Source organism: Ostrinia furnacalis, unplaced genomic scaffold (assembly GCF_004193835.3).
Source record: "Ostrinia furnacalis isolate ACB-3 unplaced genomic scaffold, ASM419383v2 OfSCF2702, whole genome shotgun sequence".
In the NCBI taxonomy this organism is placed as follows: Eukaryota; Metazoa; Arthropoda; class Insecta; order Lepidoptera; family Crambidae; genus Ostrinia; species Ostrinia furnacalis.
This window is the reverse complement of record NW_021132941.1, coordinates 489,410-511,596: the sequence shown is the minus strand read 5'-3', so window position 1 is coordinate 511,596 and position 22,187 is coordinate 489,410. Positions and strand designations below refer to the sequence as shown.

General features: G+C 33.3%; 1 long non-coding RNA gene across 1 annotated transcript; it reads left to right on the top strand.

Annotated features, from left to right (window-relative positions):
- Nucleotides 1–831: 831 nt before the first annotated feature.
- On the top strand, nt 832–21,377 carry LOC114356228 (uncharacterized). The gene is made up of 2 exons (XR_003656201.1): nt 832–945; nt 21,160–21,377. It is a non-coding gene; the product is annotated as an uncharacterized LOC114356228 (long non-coding RNA).
- Nucleotides 21,378–22,187: the final 810 nt, after the last annotated feature.

Here is a 22,187-nt window from a genome sequence, read left to right as displayed (position 1 = left end):
ATAATTAATTTACTTCGCAATAGTTTAGTTTATCAGTAAAAATCGTATGATCTGCATGCACGTGTCGAATTATTTTTATCTTAGATAAAAATGCATTCTTGGCAGTGCATTTACTATGTTTAAACATAAAATTATATTAATAAATTAAAATTGCGGATTTGAACTAAAAAAAATCAATTCAATCATTCATTGATGATACTCAATGAATTTGGTCATAATTTCTATTTCACAGACTTTATTTTTCTTTTAATTTGAATAGAGAACATGTATTCTAATGTTTTGTAAACATACTGGCTGGATCACAAAAAAACTACAGATAAAATTACAAACTTTTTTCCACTCTGAAAAGAACAGCTTTAGAACTTTCAAATTTAGAAATTGACGTTTTGCTTTTGTTTTTAAAAAAGTTTCGATTGTGACAAGTCTCTTTTTTACGTATCTGAAAAAGAAAAGAATAAAACTGGTTGGTCAAAAGATTACACGAAAATGCAGATAGAGTTCATAGAGATTATGGCTGGTTTGCACCATCTTTCTTTAACTTTAACAGACGTCAGAAATCTGTCAAAATTCATACAAAAACACCGGTTATCGTTATAGTTACGGTTAAAGTTAGGTGGTGCAACTGAGCCTTAGATTTTCAAGACACAAATTAACAAAAACAAACTTAATAACTGATATTGACCGTTATGAAAAAAAAAGATCGAAGATGCGACTGACCGCGACGAGCGCCAGGCCCGTACTATCATGTCGTCCGTCCGTCAGTTTTTACTTATCATGTCTGTTATTTGTTTTTTACGATAACACCGGCGTAGTACTCAGTGTCATTCGGCTTTCTGACGCGAGCCCACGTCGCTCGCCATTCACCGCGTCTCAACTCGATCGATTCGATGTTTTAACTCGATTTATTCGTGTGACGAATCAACGGTTTACTGAAGGACGTTACAGGTGACAAATGAGAATATTAATTATAACTTGTTTGTCTGAAAGGATCGGCTTTTCCTTGCAAGTTTTCTTTTGACCTTTATTTAATGATTTACGTTTTCAATTAAGTTTTTAAGAAATCGAAAGTGACGTCATGTTGTGGTGGACGCGGATTTTTTGCGGGATTTAGTTTTTAAAACTTGGTGATGTTTGTCGTGAATTATAATGCAGATTTCAGGCATATTTGACGAGACCATTATGTAGTCTCGCTTTAAGTGATGTGAACATACATTTTTACTTATTCTTAGATCAATAACATGCTTTTATGGCTAAGTATCTTATGTGATAAGTTTTAAGCCAGTTAAAAAGGTTGACTCCAAAGTTTAATACAATGGTTAAAGTGTAAACAACAGCATTTTTTTAAATATTTTATAATTCATCATCAGTCATTAACAGGTGAACTTTAAGCATCTAGTGTCACTTAATAAGCTGTCAAATTCACCTTAAATTGGTGAAACTGTATACTCTGAAGCACGGTAAGGCGAAAGCTTTCAATGTCCCTGTAAAAGCGCTTTTTAAAGGCTCATTTACGTAAAATAACTGTAAACGATTAAACATGGGTTAATTTTACACTATATGCGTTACAAATTATATTAATGAAGTGACAAAAACAGTGACTTTGACTCAATTATTGACATTCAGTGAAGCAAGTGTTAACCACACGAAACGCAAAGACCTTCCGCGCCGTGACGGTTTGCTTAACCATACTTAACTATAGTTAGTTATTCCGCACCGTTTCTGGTAATTAGTGAAAATTCGACACAAAGCTTTGTTAGTTAAACCGGCGATTAACTTCACAATTGACCGAGTGTCAACGTAGAGGACACTAGTGATGTAAGCTGCGAACCAAATGAACATTTTCAGTGTTAATTGTATAATTAGAGTTGAAGACGGTAATTAGTGCAGATTACTTAAGCTGGCTTTTGTTTTTAATGTTCGGATTTTAAATCGGACGTACTAATAGAACATTAACATTTTCAGGCATTTTCTTAGTAAAAGAATTGCCAATGTACTAAAATAAAAATAGCGTACATTTCATTCATGTACATTATGATAATGTTCAAGCACATAAGATTTTTTTTATGCTAGACAAGTCAGGTTTTTGACCGCAATCGCACCTGGTGTTAAGTGAGATGCAGTCTAAGATGGTACATATCTGCCCTGTAAGTTAAACTAAAGTAGGTAATTAAGTTAAAGTTAAAGATATTTAACTATTAAATGAAAATATTTGAAGTTGTTTCGTTTGGGTGTAAAGTCACCTAGTTTTTTTTTTCTAAACATGGAAATGACATTAGGTTCATGAGTTTTCTGTCAATCTGATAATATCTAGCAGGTCCTGGGATCAACTATACAAATACGAGTATATTGAAAAATGATATAGTTAAGTTTAACTAAGCTTTTTTATGTGGCCTCCACAACGTTTCCACGATTTTATTCATATCTGAACCACGTTGAATCACCAGTTGCCGAGCTCAGTATTTCACAAATAAAGAGATTTTGTATGACAGTTAGATAATGTATCTTATACTTGTGTATCCATGATAAGACTCCGAAATAATATCAAAAGAATCTTTTCTTCCCGACCAACTATCAGATGTTAACATTGAAAAACGCTGTCACTCTATCTATGTTGACAACACGTCTGTGTTTATCTGTTCTTTTAAACGCGGGTTTGATTGACGGTTTAACCAATGGTTGTGCAATTGGTCCTATTACACGAAAATTTATGCTGTCTTTCCTGAATACCTACTATAATCAGGGCCTTTTCAAGGCGAGAGTGAATAGGCACTTACAGAGCAGATGTGTACCATCCTAGACTGCATCCCACTTAACACCAGGTACGATTGCGGTCAAATACCTGCCTTGTCCTGCATATAAAGTCGATTTTCATTTTTTAATATTGAGAATAAGGACTTATCCCGCGGCAATCCCGCAAAACTGGACAGTCATGTGAACACACAAGTGTGTGTTTGAAATTCAAATTCCAAATTCGGACAAATCGATCGCAGGACACTGCGAAGATTTTTTTTCCATTTCGTCGTCCCATTTTCCTAAGGTGCCAGTATTCTAAACGTAGAGTGTTAACTAACCAATCATGCTAACACCCGTATTCACAAACGATGCTTGCTTAAGTGAAGCAGCGAATCGATTGATTGGTTCGTATGTGACGCTGTGCGTCCACGAGCACTGTGAGACCTCATAGTTAATGTCCCATCTTTCTAAGGTAAAGTACCAATTACCTAACCACTAGACAATGAGCGAACGGTAAAATAATAAAAACTATCGTGAATCTATCGCGTACAACCTTGAGACTTCCATATGAACCATGGATTTATCTCGGTTAAGATTACGATTATTTTATCACGCAGTCGTGTTTTATTCAATGTAATATTCTTTACTGGATTATCACTTCTATATTCTAATCTACACAAACTAGTTCTGTCCAAACGTTTTTATGAACAAATACAACAACTTTCAAAAATAAATGTTTTTTTAATTCAAAACTCTTACGGTTGGTTACAGCTTACTACCTATTAGTGAAAGTAAAAATTAATGTAAAATTTTGCAAAACAACTCTATAGCTGTGCTTTAATTACATAAAAAATAACACTTTCGATAACTAACAATAATTGTTGTTAGCGTCAATTTTGACGTTTTGAAACCTTGTTGAAATGAAGTTGGTTAAATAGTACGACCCACACAATTTTTTTTATTACTACTTATCTTACACTACGAGTATAATGTTAGTTTACAGGGCACATAAACACATTTCACTTAGCCACTAATTTGACTGTAGTATTTTGAAGTAAGACCGTGCAACCCAGCCTTGTGGCTTACATCTTCGTATATGTATTTAGTCTAGTCTAGTAACTAACTCAGATCACTCGTACTATGTGCAGCAAATCGGTATCATTTGATAACGATAATAAATGAAATAACCAAAATCTGTGCCTGTCGCGATAATTTGTTGATTGTTTGATAAACAGCCGGACTGACCTCGCGCGTGCATTACGTTGAGATATCATTGAAACGCTCTTTCTTACGGATTCATACATTAAAATAGCATAGTAAGTGTAGCAACTTTGTAGGACAAAATAGTCTTTTATACAGTCTACCTAAGATCTTTTATTTTATGCCGGACTATGTCTTTGAGAAGAATCAAAATAGGCACTCAGGATTTCATTATGTTCATAAGTAGGTACACAATAAGCCAAAATCGTGTTTTATTACCAGGAATCAACACACGCTAACCCATCAACCACAATAGAAATTCTAGATTTTTCATTGGGTTTGAACTATACGAAACTAAAAGATATCTGATTGGTCATAATTCATAAAATTTTACTTCTTTTTGTCACATTATCAAACTATTGTACATTCCCGTCACAAAATCGTACCTATTACGAGTACAACAACAAAAAAACATTATTTATTGAATCCGTACATATTACGAGTATTTGTCATTGCACCACAGTTCTAAGACAAAACGGATTTATTCTAGCCTTTTATCTAACTCAAGTGAGACGAGAACAAGAATTTGTCTAATCTTAACTCCAAGCTGTCACGTACAAACAATGAGTGAGGCGATAACACGATTGTAAGACAGGAAAAATCAAGTGCTGGTGTTATTCATCACTGGAATTCAATTTATTTGCTCATAGAAAACACTTCAAGCTACACTATGGCCACTTATGTGCTTGCAATAGGTGCTAATTTGAAACAAAAATCTATCGACTATATCGTTTCATCCACGAAGACGCGCCCCGCCATTCTCCCGCTAATGTTTGAGTGTTATCGGTACACGCTAAATTATCCATGAGTGCACACGCACTCTTAAATAATGACGCTCAGATTGCTTGGATAAAACTGCACACCGTTCTTCCCTCGACTAAAAATTAGTGAGGCGCGTCTGTGGATGATCTATAATCCCAAATTTAGAATAAGTAGGGACATCACTACATTGATTTTTTATGGTGCCCTAAGCCTGAAATCATTTATTCTGATTTCTCTAGATACAGAAGGTTTATTCAACTACTTTCTACGATTTTTTAACGTTCATTTCAGCCAAATGACGTCCACTGCTGGACAAAGGTCTCCCCAAAGATTTCCACAAACACCAATCCTGCTATATCCGCATCCAGGTGCTTCTTGCGACCATCACCAGTTTATCAGTCCATCTAGTAGGATCCTGCCCACACTACGTCGTCTAGCTTGTGGTCGCTACTCGAAAACTTTTCTACCCCAATGGCCATATCAGCTCCACGATCTATACAAGATGTATACCCCGCCCAATAGAAATACACGTAGGTTACTTTGCAACAAAAAAATGTATTTGATGTGCTGTCACCTCTACATATAAACATCACCCTAAATGTAGAGTAAGTGCTACCTACTTAAATTCTCTGTTTTGTCTAATTTTCTGGTAAGCTGGAAGAGAATGCCACATGGCATTAAGCTCGCCTGTTGTATCACTGTTTTTTATGTGTGCAATAAAGATTTTAAAATAAATAAATAAATAAGTAGATTTACCGAATATTCAGTCATTCCTAAAACAGTGTCACAGTTTTGTGTAGTGTTTTTAATATTAATCTTCATAAAAACTTAACAAACAAAATATTGAGGTAAATAGGTTACAAATTACAAAGTGATCAATGAGCGTTGTAATTAATTACAGTGATATAATATCCACTATCTGCAGATTATGAGGATTGAGTATGTAATAAATCAATATGTAATCCATTAAGACAGAAACGCAGGTTTCCAATATTTTAAGTCCTTTTATCAATGTTATTACTTTATTTTTACGCTTTGATTGACTGTACTCGTGTTTGTTATTTTTTATCAAATATTCAATTTGGATTTGATTCTGCTACTTCTACTACGATTTTACCAAATTGGCGCCTAAATTTATAAGCTTTTCATGACTTTATGTTGTACTAAAAGTTACCGATTATTTAACTTTTGCCATGCTAACTCAGTAATAAGAGATAGCGCCACTTCTCGATTATCAGATTGACTATCCTTTTCAGGTTTATTGGTTGTATTGATTACTTTATGATAACTTTATATTTTCCACCACTGTGAAATACGATGTCAATTAGGAACTTTGAAATATTTGTATTTATTTAGGCAGTTATTCACCATCTTAGTCGGACTATAGATTTGTCACTCAAATTGCCAGAACCCTGAACCACCTGGACACATTTTGTCATTTCTCCTTTCTCAACGACAGATTCCACACTGTTCAGTAGGTCAAGTAGCGCTTACAGTAGTGTTTGATCGTCTTCAGTCGCATCTTATCTGTGGATGTTTATTTACCCTCTCATTATCGGTATTTGTGCTCGTCTACGGTTGCCTCATCGGTTGGGGTTCCGTAGATTTATAAAAGTTATTTATTATCTGAAAGTAGACTTTTAAAAAGCGCTTTTACATATCCCAGTATTATTTTAACCCTACCACTACTTAGGGCCAATAAATGAGACAGAGTTGCGAAGAAGGAACGCAAATAACTCATTCACCATTTGTCAACCATCTTGTCTGTTTTTCAAACCTCTTCATTTTCTTGTTTTCAAATTCCAAAACATTAAAAGCTCTAAGGAGTTTATAGCTTGCTCCTATAAACATTAGCTTACTCGTAACATATCGCAGATTTTTTTCAGGTTGTAAATTATTAAGTTTAACATCAGCTGTTGATGAAAGATGTCAATTTATTTTGATTTTATTAGTAAATCCCCACGAACACTTGATTTTAGTAACACTGAAGGTACACACTTCTTGATGTTTTTTTAAGAACGATCGAATTGCTTTGATTTCTGTAAGCAAATGAATTAGTTATGTTATAAATCACAGGATTGTAAGAATTCCATGGCAAAAAGAAAACATGGTAAAATATGCCCATGTTATTAAGTAGACTCCTCCCATGACATGGGCCTTGTGACGGCAACAACAAGGTGGTTAGTAAGTAGAGATATACTTTTAAGGTTTTTAATGTTTTACGACACATATTAACTCCTATTTTGGAATAGAGTTTCGATAGTTAAAGTAGCTTTTGTTTTCCTGAAGTTGAAGACAATCTGACCACGGTATACTGGACTGCTCAAGTTTTAGTATTGCTATTAAATTGTTTCTTGAAGAAAGAAATTTACCGAAATACGAAATATTTTTGGGCAAACGAATTGTCAAAATCAGCGGTTTGTTTATTTTTCTAATTTTGTGAATATTTCATTTTGTAATAGTTTAAAACTAATAATAGTCATTTGATAATCATAAATAATAAACGTCTCCAGAGCTCTACACTCTACTTCGAATCACACTTGCCACATTTTTAACCTGTTTGCTATACCATAAATAAGCGTTACCCTGTTTTGTAGGCGCCCGCCATTGTGCGCGCGCCACAATATTTGACTTAGTATTTATTGAGTTCTGATTGTGAAGCCTCACGTATTTCACGGCTTAAGGAAAAGGCGTGTTTTCAATGTTTTGTTCTTATTGTGTTGTGGTAGGTATTTGTTTTTACCCGTGGGTTTGCTCGCGTGGATCTCTTGCTGTCACTGAAATTTTATTCAAAAGATTAATAAGTAACTAAACGCTTAAAAACATTTATTTTTGCAAATAGGCCTTTAAAAAGCACTTTTACACGTCCCAGTATTAACGCTACCACTGCTTCGGGACAATAAATCGGCCAGTGCTGAAAAGAAGCAGCGCAAAAAACTGTCACTAATATCTATCTTAAGATATGATTTTTTCAATCCCCAATTTACATCTTCTTCTTCTTCTTTGTATTAGCCATTTCCCATTATATGGGGTCGGCTCTGGTTGTTCTGCGGCTCCAGGACAGTCTATCCTGGGTTGTCAGATGCTCAATTCACATCTTCAAGGATTTAAGGTTCGACCAAATCAACGCGTGGAGCCCGCGTGCGCGATAGCGATGGCGATGGCGATCAGTAGAAATCAGTAGAATCGCCACCTCGAACGAACCTTTAAAAAAATAGGTGCATTAGGTATACGTCCTTCTCATTTTGCCTATTATACTAATGTCCAATCCATCTCTACCAAAATTGGTCACAGACAGTTACTATCGTGATTTATATGAATTTTTTTTGTAGGTATGTTTTTATCCATGTTAAACATGTGAATATTGTCGACACCTAATACCTACACTGCTTTATTATCCATAATTATTATAAAAGGGCATGTATTTAAATGATCTTTTTAAATTAGCAAAAACGGCAAATAAAAAAATCTATTTGGTCGTCTATTTTAATGATTGATCCTCTTTCTTTGAGACATAAAATAAATAAAATCGATCGATATTTTAACCTCTTTTGAACTACGCAAAAAAAATTTGAGATGTAAAAATTATATCTGATCGTTACTTGTTGGTCCTCAAAAATAAAAGAAATGAGCACCAAATATTCAATATTGTGATACTTTTTTAAATAATTCGATTTGTATAAATTATTTTTTGTCTATATCAAATAATCTTCAAAATAATTATGTTATGGTACTTATTTTTATTAAGTTGTAGTCAAAGGATGGAAACTATTTAAAGGCACTTGATGTTCAAAGATTTTTTTTTATTAAAAAAGCATACTTAACACGTTCACACTGCGTTATCGGGTCGAATTGACCTTAGGTGCTGGATGCGTTGGTGCGGGATGGATATATTCGGTCTTTTCAGTAGTACGAAAGATAAATATTGTTTTGCAATTGTTTCGTCAAACACAGTAAATATTTGAAAAAAAAAACTTATCAGGTCCTTACGACCCGATGTCGCACTAAAAGTAAACAAATATCGTTTAGTGCTTTTATCGTGTCTAATCGACCCGTTGACAGATGACTTTATGGTCACTGATCACGGTCGAGATCGGTATACTAAGAGAAAATCAACCTTGCGATTTGAAAAAAATAAAGAGGTAAAAATTATGATGTCGGGTTCAGGGATGTCAGAAGTAAGAAATTATTTTACATAGCGCCTCTAGTCCCAAACTAAGCAAAGCTTGTAATTTAAACAAACAGGGCAATGTACTATTCTGCTTGCTTATTGGCCGCTAAGCCCTTGGCCAACTCAGTAACCAATGACGGACGATTGTTACTCAACCACAAAGTACCGCGTAAATTAAAAGATATTTTTTAATTAAAAATATTAACCAATAATATTTTTTGTTAGATCAAATATATTTTAAAGTTAAGTTATACATAGATCGAAATGTATTTATTAGGTGATCAATAATAAAAGGCAAACTTGATATAAAAATCATCAAATTAACAAAATTAAAGATCAATAACTAAAAAAGAGGATCAAATATTATTTTTGTTTACCAAATATTAAAAGAGTATACTAAACATAAATATTATGTTACCTTTAATGAAGATCATTCATAATTTATCCGTAGATCAACTAATATAGACCCAATAATTAATATAAAGATAAAATATAATAAAAAACATCATTTATTTTTAAAAGTGCACATACAAAAAAGATCAATTAGTTTTTAGAGGATCAAATAATATTGTCCCTTATAAAAGGCCATGCCTTATTAAAGGCACAGATTTCTCTACATTTTGTTAAAATAACAACAATCAGGAAAATGTTATTTTTTACACTGTTGTTTTTAAAAAGTTGTAATAATAAGGCACAATTTTAATCAACACGTAACTACATGATACATTATTAATATTGAATCATTGTTATTTGAACAATAATAATTAATTAGGTTATTACATTTATTTGGTGCTCTTAAATGTTTTCTTTACTTATTTTTAATATTGTTTCCTTTGTTACTGTTATGTAAAATTAGTCACATAGTGATTTAATACAATTTATTTACGCATGCTGTTACTCATCAATGATTTCAGTAAACTTTTAATTAATAATACATAGGTATCATAAACAATACTTAGGTATTATTAGTCCCATTCATTTGCTTATTATTTAATAACTAATTTGGCAGTGGTTTATAAATCGGCTACAGTAACGTAGTTCACGGGATCAATTCCCACACAAGACAAACATTTTCATGCATGAATATGTATAATCTGTTTTTAAAAAAATAGTCAGGTACCCCTTTGCATATTTTGAAACTAGTTGGCCCTGTATCTCCATGATATTTGTTATTAAATTAATCGAAAATGTAACAGTTTGATTCTTCACAGAGTCAGTAAAACGAATAAATTATCCAATAAGTACTGATTTCATGCAAACTACTTCAGTTTTACCTTAGGATTTGTCGCGGTCAAAACATTACTCATCTTTCTTCAACCGGATAAAAGGCCGTCCAAAGGTCGCTACAACGGTAATCTTGTTTAGATAATTGTTTTTATCAAAAAGGAAGAGGAAAGGACGTGCTTAAACTAAGTTTTGATGGAAAAATCCTTAAAGGAATAAAAGTAATTCTTGTCTAATTGTGAAGTTTAAGGCCGAGTTGCACTTAGTTTAACGGTAACTATGACGATAACCGGTGCTTTTTGTATGGAGTTTGACAGATTTTGGACGTTTGTCTAAGTTAAAGTAAGATGGTACAACCCTGACTAATTGATTAGAATTGACTTAACTTTATGATTGATCATCATCACCTGGTCATTTATTCTCCACGCACACAGTCTTAGCAAGACTCCTCGCGATTAAGTCCTCCTTTCCGAAAATCCGTGCTAGTTTCCAATTCCCCGGTCTCGAGACTCTGTAAGCTTCATAATAAATACTGCGACCAACTATCCCTATTTTGCACATCTATCCACAAAATTAAGCTTCAGATAAATCGATTAATCCCTATTCTTTCCATATCAACAAAAAATATTCACTATTAATTGTTGCATTAAAATTTACTTAGATACCTACACTCTTTAACAACTCACTTATACATGTGGTGTTTACCTACTTATAGTTGTACACTTAGTCCTAATAATTGTATTTGATAAACTAAAATGTATTAGTGTAACAATGTATTGGTGAACCAAATAAATAAATAAATAAATAAGAATCTGTTGCAAATATAAAAAAAAATTCAAAGATGTTTGCGAAAACAATATGTAAAGGTACTTACCTACTTAATTACTATTAACTACTTCATACTACAACAACTACTAAACCTCTCATCAGATATCGATTTCAGTATTACCAGGTATTACAATACTTATAGCGATTAATACCTCGCGTGACGCTGTTATTTACATAATTTACACTACGACTGGAAATAATAATAATAAATATCCTTTCCTATAAATATCCTTAGACATTTTACACTGCGCTTCTAGTCCCAAACTAAGCAAAGCTTGTAATATAGGTACTAGACAACGGATATAAACATACTTAAATACTTTTTTTTGTAAATACATACTTATTATACATAGAAAACACCCAGTCCAATACATACAAATATGTTCATGCACACAAATGTTTGTACTGTGCGGGAATCGAACCCGCTACCTCCAGAATAGTAGTCCGTTTCGAACCACTACACCAAACGGCCGACGAAAATACTACCAGTACCTACCTAAAACTATAAGTTTTTACCTAAAATGAATTCGTCATGGATAAATTTGTTGTTAGTTAATACACTATTTACTATCTAAATTACTAATCCTAAACAATGAGTTTGTGGTACCTACTAAAACAATGTACATAACAGTTGACGCACTCCTATGTATTTTATGTACAGTCACCAACACTAACTATATTATATTTTTTGTTGCAAAATCACACCTTTTACAACCATTTAAGGTTCATTATGTACCTTCATCCTTAAATATTAATTTCACACGAAATCCAGTGAAGGTGTTAGATTTGTGGTAGCCTTTTTCCTGTTAGATCATAAATTCTTATTGTCCGCGTCAGACAATATGATTATTAAATTTTTCCCTTAAAGTAGAGTTTACCTTTTTAAAATATTGTAAAAACTGCTGTTTAAAAAATATGTCTTCGAATGCAAAGTGTTAACAATAAACTAGCTTAACCCGTTTGAATTTCGGCCTGTTAAAAAAGACATACGTCTGTATTTACAAATGGTGCTTGCTTAAGTAAATCAGAAAATCGAACTCACAGCATTGAGTAAAGCTCTGTGATTGGTTCGTGTGCCACCCTGTGCGTCCACGCGCACTGTGAGATCTCATAGTAATGTTTGTGAATACGGGCGATAAACTCGCGCGTGTCGACCCTTTGAAATAGGTACAGGATAAAATATATCCAAAATGTTTGCCTGGGTCTCAAACTATCTCTATCAAAAAGGTAACAAACATACAGACAGAATTCCCTTAGCATTTATTAATATTAGTACGGATTAAAGATAATAGTAACCTCTTTATATGTTCTCTGATACTACCGAACACTATAATCAGCACTTAAAGGGCAGGGCAAAAAAATAATGAGACATGTTAAGGTTCCCTAAGAGCGTTTGACGATTTGTAAGAACTTATTTAATTAGTCTCTACAAATAAAGATATTTTTGACTTTTATTTAAAAATAAGTTTTTTACACTCACGTGTCTCTAATCGATAGGTGTAAAGCCCTCTCAAGAGGCTCTAGCGATAGCTCCCATGCACTCCCGCGCATAATTGCGTCACGTGGTGCGGTCACGTGCCCATTCTTTTGTTTATCGTGTAACGATAGCTCTGTTAAACTAAATTACTTATAAATATTTACAAATTAATTATTAGAGAGGAATGAGAAAAACTTTATTTCACACGAAAACATATAAAAAAAAAGAATAAACACAAATACAGACAGCAAAAAAGCACCTGGAAAAAACATGTTAAATCCTTATTTTTTATGAATAAATAGTCAATCAAAATTATAGGGATCTATTAAATAAAAAATCTGTCTAAAAGAAAATGAAAATAAAACGTTTTCATGCATCGATTTAAAGTAATATTTCAAAACAAAAACCTTGGAAGATTATTTTCGCTGAACTCATAGCTTACTCGTAAGTTAACCTAGACAGGAATTAGTGTAAAGGGTTACGATTACGATAAAATACATTTAAGCCCTTTAAGCTAGGTAGGTACTAAGAAATCACTATAAAGCCAATAATAATCTATATCAGAAACGTCAATTTAATACACTACAAGTATTCTTCTTTTCAGCACTGGCCCATTTATTGTCCCGAAGCAGTGATAGAGTTAATACTGGGACGTGTAAAAGTGCCTTTGAAAAGCCTAATTGCAAAAATAAAATTACTTTTAATTTTACATTTTTTTGCATTTATTTCAACTACTTAAGCTACAGTGTTTAGCTTACAGTCTCTACCTTGACTACTTCCGTAAATGTTTTTCGTTTTACAGTAATATAGCCTGAAAACAACAAAGCTGGTTTGGACTGAAAAATCGTGATTTGAAATAATGTATTCATTAGAACATTGATACTTTGTTGTAAACTTGTTATTGTTCAGGCTAATATTAACTCTTTGTTCTATTTTATCACACACTGAGTGGTAAATAACAGATACCTATGTATCTTACTACAGTCAAACGATTGTAAATTATGTAAGACAGATTTTATGACCTTTTATCAGTTTTAGCCCACTTTGAAAATTGCAACAACATGCAGAAATCCTTGACGGAGGCCTTTGTCCAGCAGTGGACGTCATTTGACTGAAACGAACGATGTTAGAGTTCCTTCAAACTTCATTTCAGGAGAAGATAATGCTAAAGACCTCCCACAATTTATCATATCAAGGACGTACCGTTTACTTACTTAAGGTTTCTTGTTTATCTTAAAATAGAGAAAACTATTTTCATGCACTCCTATAAACTTTGGCTCTATGTCGCTAATTTTAGGCACTTCAAAGTCAATTGATATAATTTCTTGAGACAAACACACGTTAATAACCTGCCAGACATTATTATGGACAAAATATGGAATTTCTCTATAATTAACATAAAGCAAAGCAAAGGCTTTGCAACGGAGGGAAATCGAACCTTAACTTCGAACTCCTATGTTCTTCTGATTAATTTCGTTGCGGGTCCAATGACAGCTTAACTTTCCCCCGGGACAAACTTGACCTTCACTGGTTGGGTTTTTATTGGCGGTCAAGCTGTAGATCCTGGCTACACAGGAGTTGCAGTGGTGGGAAAGAGAGGTGGGAAACGTGGGAATAGTCCCGTTTATAATTAACACAACTGTCAAATTTTTTATACAAGTGTTTTCGATTCATTAAATGGGATCGTCACTTTCATGACGACTTGATAGTGTACAATTTAACATGAATGATGTTCATACGTCATAATACCATTATCTCATATAAAAAGATGTTATCACGTTAATTGTTATTAAATACACATAATTACACTAAGTATAAAAGATTAAGATGGCGTAGTAAATTTAAATTATGCAAGAAGTTACTAAGCCGGGGAGAGTAGAGATAAAAATAATTTCATGTAATTCGAGTACAGCTGTATTTAATAAAAAAAAGTACTAGTTTAATGATTACTTTAACTTAGGTACTACATTAAATAAAATAAATTAAAGAGAAACGAAAAAAAATATTAGTATTTACTTTTGGCCTACATATACGTAAACAGCTGTAGGTACTCTCATATCTATGAAATTCTGGACTACCTACTAGTTACTGTTCTATTCTAATCCTTGAGTTTTTAATTATTATCAATGTGGTTTACTTTAAGCGTTTAATTTTATGGATTAAGATAACGCCCAGCCTTGCTTTACTCGTATAAGCTGAAGGAATTTTTGTATCTACAAATCTCTGCAAGTATTTTTTCGTTAAAATAACGTAGGAATGTATTGATAAGTTGTCCCAAAGTAGTGGTAGGACGTGTTTAAATACCCTGAAAATAACTTTATACTAATAAGAGTAAAATAATTTAAGTACTATTCAAAATGAAAAATAAAATAGAAAGTACCTTCTTCCCATGTGGATTTCAGTTTTTCTAATTATTTTTTCCAGAAAACCCTTTAGATCTTGAGTTTTGTGCTCAGCAAAACATTTTTTATAAAGAAAGGTATAATCGTATTTACGTAATAAAAGATCCAATGCAATATTATAAAAGTAAGACGCTATAACACTACCAAACATTATATTAAACTGGATGTCAAAACATCGGTAGCTAGCGGTATATTTGGTGCAAAGCCAATGAAAATGCACGAAATTCTATCCAGGTAATACATTATATACCTACCTAATCACAGACTAGCCCATTCGCTCTCAATCTTGTCTGTCAGTGATAACGATAACGGTAATCCGTTACGTAAATAGGCCACTTTTGCATCTCTTTTATGCAATTTATGTAAGAATTTACTTTTAAATTGCTAGTTACGAAACTGAAAGATATGAATAATCATAAAAGATTGTATGTTCTTCCCAAACCTTCACTCTGAAAACTCTGAACGGAAAAATAATAAATATCCTTGGACATTTTACACTGCGCTTTTTGTCCCAAACTAAGCAAAGCTAGTACTATGGGTACTAGACAACGGATATAAACATACTTAAATATTTTTTTTTGTAAATACATACTTATTATACATAGAAAACACCCAGTCCAATACAAACAAATATGTTCACAAATGTTTGTACTGTGCGGGAATCGAACCTGCTACCTCCGGAATAGTAGTCTGTTTCGAACCACTACACCAAACGGCCGACAAAATGTATACCAACACTGTTACAAATTCGAATTTTCACGCTATAAGAATTTGTTAAACATAATAAGATGTTGTTTCCTCTTCAGCCAGATAGTTTTGACCGTTCCAAACCTTTGCCAGACAAGTTTTTTAGGGTAAAAAAGCCACTATAATCTAAACTCCATATTGATCTAACGTTCTTACTTATAATGGGAGCATGCGCTGACAAACTTTCATCTTTTACAAAATAATACAGTTTGGCGTTCACTGGCTCTTAGTCCAGTAGGACTGACAAAAGATACCTACTGTAAAATGGTGACAACTTATCAAAGTTTTACCAATTGATAAGTAGGGCAGGTGACCCGGTTTTGGCCATTATAAGAATTTTTTAGACTTTGAGGCTATATCATTTTACAGTTTTTGTTATCACGGACTTATTTCTTGTAAAAAGTGATTAAATATATTTAGATCTAGCCTAAGGATACATTTTTTTTCATAATGATTCAATGGAAAAATAATCCTGTAGAAAAGAAAAAGAAATGGGAATTTGTGCCATTTTTGGCCAGCTTTACCCCATTTCTGGCCACAGTCATGTGCCAGTTCTGGCCATCAAAATTCATAAGAAAAAAACAAAAACTACTCGACGGATTTTAACGAAACTTGGTACAATTATTTTTCATACTCCTGGGCAGGTTATAGTATACTTAGGAATTCCCACGGTGTAAAAACCGTTCTGTTCGAACAAACAAAAATTAAGGAATCACATTTCACAGGTAAAATAATAATCCAATCACTTATTTCCCGACATTAAAATATTGAAATTAATTGAAATCAAACGTCATTCACTCGAAAAAATAATACGTCAAAGACCAGTGTTCTCAGTTATTTACGTGGGAAAATTACCCGAAATATGGGAAATTAATAATGATTTTAGGACTTTTTAGTTATGTATTACGCATACTATGGAAATAAAATAATTTATCATAATTATTGTGTTTTAATGGGATATATTTTCATAGGCAAATTTGATCCTTCCCAAAAATGTGGAACTGCGAAATTCAAATTTTCTTACATTGATTGCAAGTCAGTGTCAGGTTGTATGTTAAAAAATATCTATCAGAGATAATAATAATATATTGATGATGCATAAGATTATGATTATAATGTACACAAGATTCGTAATTTGTAACTGCGTGAATTATTTTTGATCAACATTATGTACATACCCTGACACACTGACTTGCAAACAATGTAAGAAAATTTGAACATTAAAAATTTCGCGCCTACCTCAACGCATACACCTTTCATCCTTTTAAAATGGCACGGAATAATTCTGTCTACATTTCCAAGTAACATCTGCCGATCTATGTTTTTCTTAAAATAAATGGGTAAAATGTTTTGGCTAACATGGCATCCCTAAATTCACTCACACAATAGACAAACGCCAAAATTTTGCGTCACAGTTTTGTTGTAGCGCGAGTTCCGTCCGCCTTTTTTTATAGGTCCATGATAGTAACTACCTTCTTCTCGTATGAATTTCAGTTTTTCTAATTTCCTTTCCAGAAAACCCCTTGGCTCTCGAGTTTTGTGCTCAGCAAAACAATTTTTATAAAGATACGAGTAGGTACTTATACGTAATTACTCGTATTTACATAATGAAAGATCCAATGCAATATTATAAAAGTTAGACGCTATAACACTACCAAACATTATATTAAACTGCATGTCAAAACATCGGTAGCTAGCGGTATATTTGGTGCAAAGCCAGTGAAAATGCACGAAATTCTGTCTAGGTAATACATTATATACCTACCTAATCGCAGACTAGCCCTTTCGCTCTCAATCTTGTCTGTCAGTGATAACGATAACGGTAATCCGTTACGTAAATAGGCCACTTTTGCATCTTTTTTATGCAATTTATGTAAGAATTTACTTTTAAATTGCTAGTTACGAGACTGAAAGATACGAGTAATCATAAAAAATTGCATGTTCTTCCCAAACCTTCACTCTGAAAACACTGAATAGAAAAAAATGTACCAACACTGTTATAAATTCGAATTTTCACGCTAAGAATTTGAGAAACATTATAAGATGTTGTTTCCTCTTCAGCCAGATAGTTTTGACCGTTCCAAACCTTTGCCAGACATGTTTTTAGGGTAGCTGCCAAAGCCACCATAACCCAAACTTCATCCCAACGTTCTCACTTATATAATGGGAGCATGCGCTGACAAACTTTCAGTTTTTACAAAATAATACAGTCTGGCGTTCATTGGCTCTTAGCCCAGTAGGACTGACAAAAGATACTGTGAAATGGTGACAACTTATCAAAGTTTTACCAATTGATAAGTACTTTGTATTTTTTGTAACGCTTGGTTTTTCGTAAATAAATAAATCAATTTCACACGTCACGTTTGATATACCTTTACTTGATACTAGACCCATCAATAAAGCTTTACAGATATTGGATTTAACTATATCAAACATTCTTGACGAAACAAATCCGATTACTACAATCGTAAGAACACTCGTATTAATAACATAATAATGTGGTAAAATACAGGTTTTCAAGGTTATTTGATCGTATGTCAGATGAAAGCCTGAAACAAAGTCTGATGATGAATGAAGAAGAATAATCCCTAATTTTTAAGTGACCCTTAGGATAACAAAATTCCTGTTAAGTGTTACCATAGGGGTCATTTAAAATTTGAGATCGACGGTGAAAACGGGATAAAGCCCGTTCACCGATAAAGATTTCAGATATTTATCTAACATCGCTCTCTAAAATTTTCTATGTCTGAAACCTAAAAAAACAAAACTTGTAGTTTATCTGACAGATACCAGGATGATCAGCAAAAGGTGAATAACTAGTCTTTAAAATAGATAAATTACGATTTACGAGTAAATAGATTCTCTACATAACTGTTAAGTCTTTATAAATAACTAATGCATGAAGTACCAATCTAGATAGACACTATTTAAACAAAGATGTAATGGTTAAATATAGCTATGTAATAAATAAATAAAATAAATTTAGATAAAAGTGATAGAAACTCCCCTTTTCTTACAGCACAAACATTTCAATGTCGCACTAGAATTACAAAGCAGTGTGAATCGGTTTACGAGATAACAACCGCAAAAAATACTTAAAACGATGCTTTAAATTATGTTAACACTTGTCACTAGGTCAATTTGTATATACTACTTATACACATTATACATTCCACAATTAGAGACGAACAAACAGACGTAACAGCGATTGTAGAGTTCGTCATATATTTACGAAGTTAGGCCTTCCGCACACAGCGCGACTTAATCTCCAATGACTGACGATTTGTCTTAGGTTCTTTACGTCATCCGCTATATGCTATTTCTATTTATTTATATTAACCGGCAGACAGTGGTGACTGAGTTTGTTGCGGCGCTTCTTCTCAGCACTTGCCAAATGTTGGTCTCGAAGCGCTGGTAGGGTAAAAAGATTATGAGACATGTAGAGGCTCCTTAAGAGCAAAATGACGATTTGTAAGAACTATTTATTAGTCTAAACAAATAAAGAAATTTTGACTTTGACTTTGACTTTGACATCAAAATGTAAGTACTATACAAATAGACACAGTATGCCTAATTTTATTAATAAACTTTAAAAATATTTTTATTTAGATATTTAACCGCAATCAGAGCCTGATACACAAATTAAACTATTTATTCCTTTAGTATATCACCCGGCATTGTGAAATTAAATCACTTTGATAGAATAATTGACGGGATTGCTGTCCGATATTTCGGCATTGTTGCAAGCGCCATGATCATGGAGTAACTGAAGAGCTAGCGAGTGAAATATTATTGGCCGACATATCGGTCATTGATAATTCGATTTCTTAACTTTTCTTCCAATTACTTCTAACTAACTAAACTTGAGAAACGTAACATGTCCCTTTCATTACTTACTAACATTGAAATATTGCGATGAAATTGTAACAAAGTTTTACTTTATCGTGAAGGCTTTCAGCATTAAATACTTATGTTCAAAATACCACATAAACTTTCAAATTAAACCTTTTCACTCTAAGGCTGATAACATAAAGTATCAGAAACTAAGACGCCATATTTGCAAGACTTAAGTCTTCGTTGGCGATAAGCCTAAAAACTAGAGCCTCAAATTTGACGTTGCCTAAACTTGTTCCTGCCAGATAGATACGTTATCAGAATCGCTATACATCATCGTCCATCATCCGAAATCTTGACGTCTCATTCATGAAGGTTTCGCACCACAATGATAACATCTATCACCAAGTGAACACAAGTGTTACACATGCGTTACATAATTTAAAATTGTAAAAATAAAAATAGTTTTAAATTATGTGTATTTGATTTTAAGAATTGACGTGTATAAGCCGAATTCCGCCACCACAACAAAAATTCACGTTTTGATAAAAAGATTAACAAAATAAATCATCGATTTTATCATAATCCTTNACGTCATCAAAATGTAAGTACTATACAAATAGACATAGTATGCCTAATTTTATTAATCAACGTTATACTTACAAAGCATAAACAAAAAACATGTACAAAATTATGTTCTATCAACCCTTACCCATGCCATGTGACATGCAATAAATAATTTGAATTTAAACAGATATTGTTTTCACAAATAAACTATGTATATTTTATTTGATTAGCAGATGTTTAACAGTAATCTTACCTGATGTTAAACTGAATCTGATACAAAAATAAAACTATTTAAATAGCTTTATCACACGACATTGAGAAATTCATAATCACTTTGATAATTCTTGACTTTTCATCCAATTACCTACTTCTTCCTTGTCGTTCACACAAAGCTGAGGAACGTAACACGTCTCTTTCATTACAGCAATAAATGGAATCAAATCCAATAAATTATACTTACTAACATTAAAATATTGCGATGACATTGTAACAAAGTTTTACTTTATCGTGAAGGCTTTCAGCATTAAATACTTATGTTCAAAATACCACATAACTTTGAAATAAAACCTTCTCACTGTAATGCCCGATCTTTTATCCGAGAATAACTCCTGGTATAACTGGCACATTGACAGTTTCAGTATGGGAAATATGTCAAAACTGACGATTTATTCTGATATTAATATTTACTCTTGTTTGGTCGAATCCACCCAAAGGCTGATAACATAAAGTATCAGAAACTAAGACGCCATATTTGCAAGACTTAAATCTTTTCGTTAGCGATAAGCCTAAAAACTAGAGCCTCAGATTTGACGTTGCCTAAACTTGATCCTGCCAGATACGTTATCAAAATCATATACATCATCGTCCATCATCCGAAATCTTGACGTCTCACTCATGCAGGTTTCGCACCACAATGATAACATCTATCACTAAGTGAACACAAGTGTTACACATGCGTTACATAATTTAAAATTGTAAAAATAAAAATAGTTTTAAATTATGTGTATTTGATTTTAAGAATTGACGTGTAAAAGCCGAATTCCGCCACCACAACAAAAATTCACGTTTTGATAAAAAGATTAACAAAATAAATCATCGATTTTATCATAATCCTTAAACGAAATCGACTCGAGACTAAATCAAACCTTTTCCAGATCAGTATTAAAATCAGTGTTACCTGAAGTGATTTGTGTAGTATTAATGACAAGTGAATCAAGACTGAGTTGACAATGGGGGAGGGTAGTTAGTGACGATGTGCACGAGGTGACGGCTGGACCAGCCGGTCTGGCTGCGAGGGGAACCCCCGGAAACATTCCTCTACTAAAAATACTGACCCAGGGCCCGGGAGAAAAAGGCAAGGAGATCTGCAAAATGACCAAGGGCCCTCGGAAAGTGAAGCTAGTCATTGTAGTCAACAATAAGAAAGAGTAAGTAATGCATTTTTATTCTTTAGATTTATCTTTAGGCACAATTTAAGAATATAACAATTTCTAAGTGAAAGATAATACAATACACAAATTTTCAGTCGCTCATACGAGTGTAGTCTTTTCACACTAGCGATTTCACAGCGAGGCGAGATCGCAGCGTGCAGGTAACGAACACGCTACGTTTTCGAGACGTGACATCGCCGTGTTCCAAATCGCCAGTGTGTAAAGCAGCGCGCAGATTTGACAGACTGAGTTTCACCACAATACTTTAAGCGTAACTATAACCATAATCGGTGTGTTTTGTATGAAGTTTAACAGCCTTTTGACGTAAGATGATGCAACTCAGCCTAAGAATCTTGATTTAATATTACCTGTTATTGTCGCCGAACAAGACTGTGCGTAAACAGGATGGAGCTATAGATATAAAAACCCTAATTAAGTCCTAGAACGAGTGCTTGATTTAACTGATTTGTTAGCACGAATAGTAGAGTTGAAGTTGGTAGAGTCACTCCTAACAGAGTGCTTACCATGAGTTGAAATTAGGTGTGCTCGCTAGCAACTGCGTAAAAAAGTGACACAAATGTATGACAGTTTGTACAACGCCCCTGGCGGTTACTTTCGAGCTTGCTTCATAGATTTTTGCACTCGCTAGCGATGGTAAGCTCATGGTAAAGCTGACATAGCTACACACATTCGTTGAAGACTAGTTTAAAGCGACGTATAATATGGAAATATCATTTGAAACTAGTGTTCAA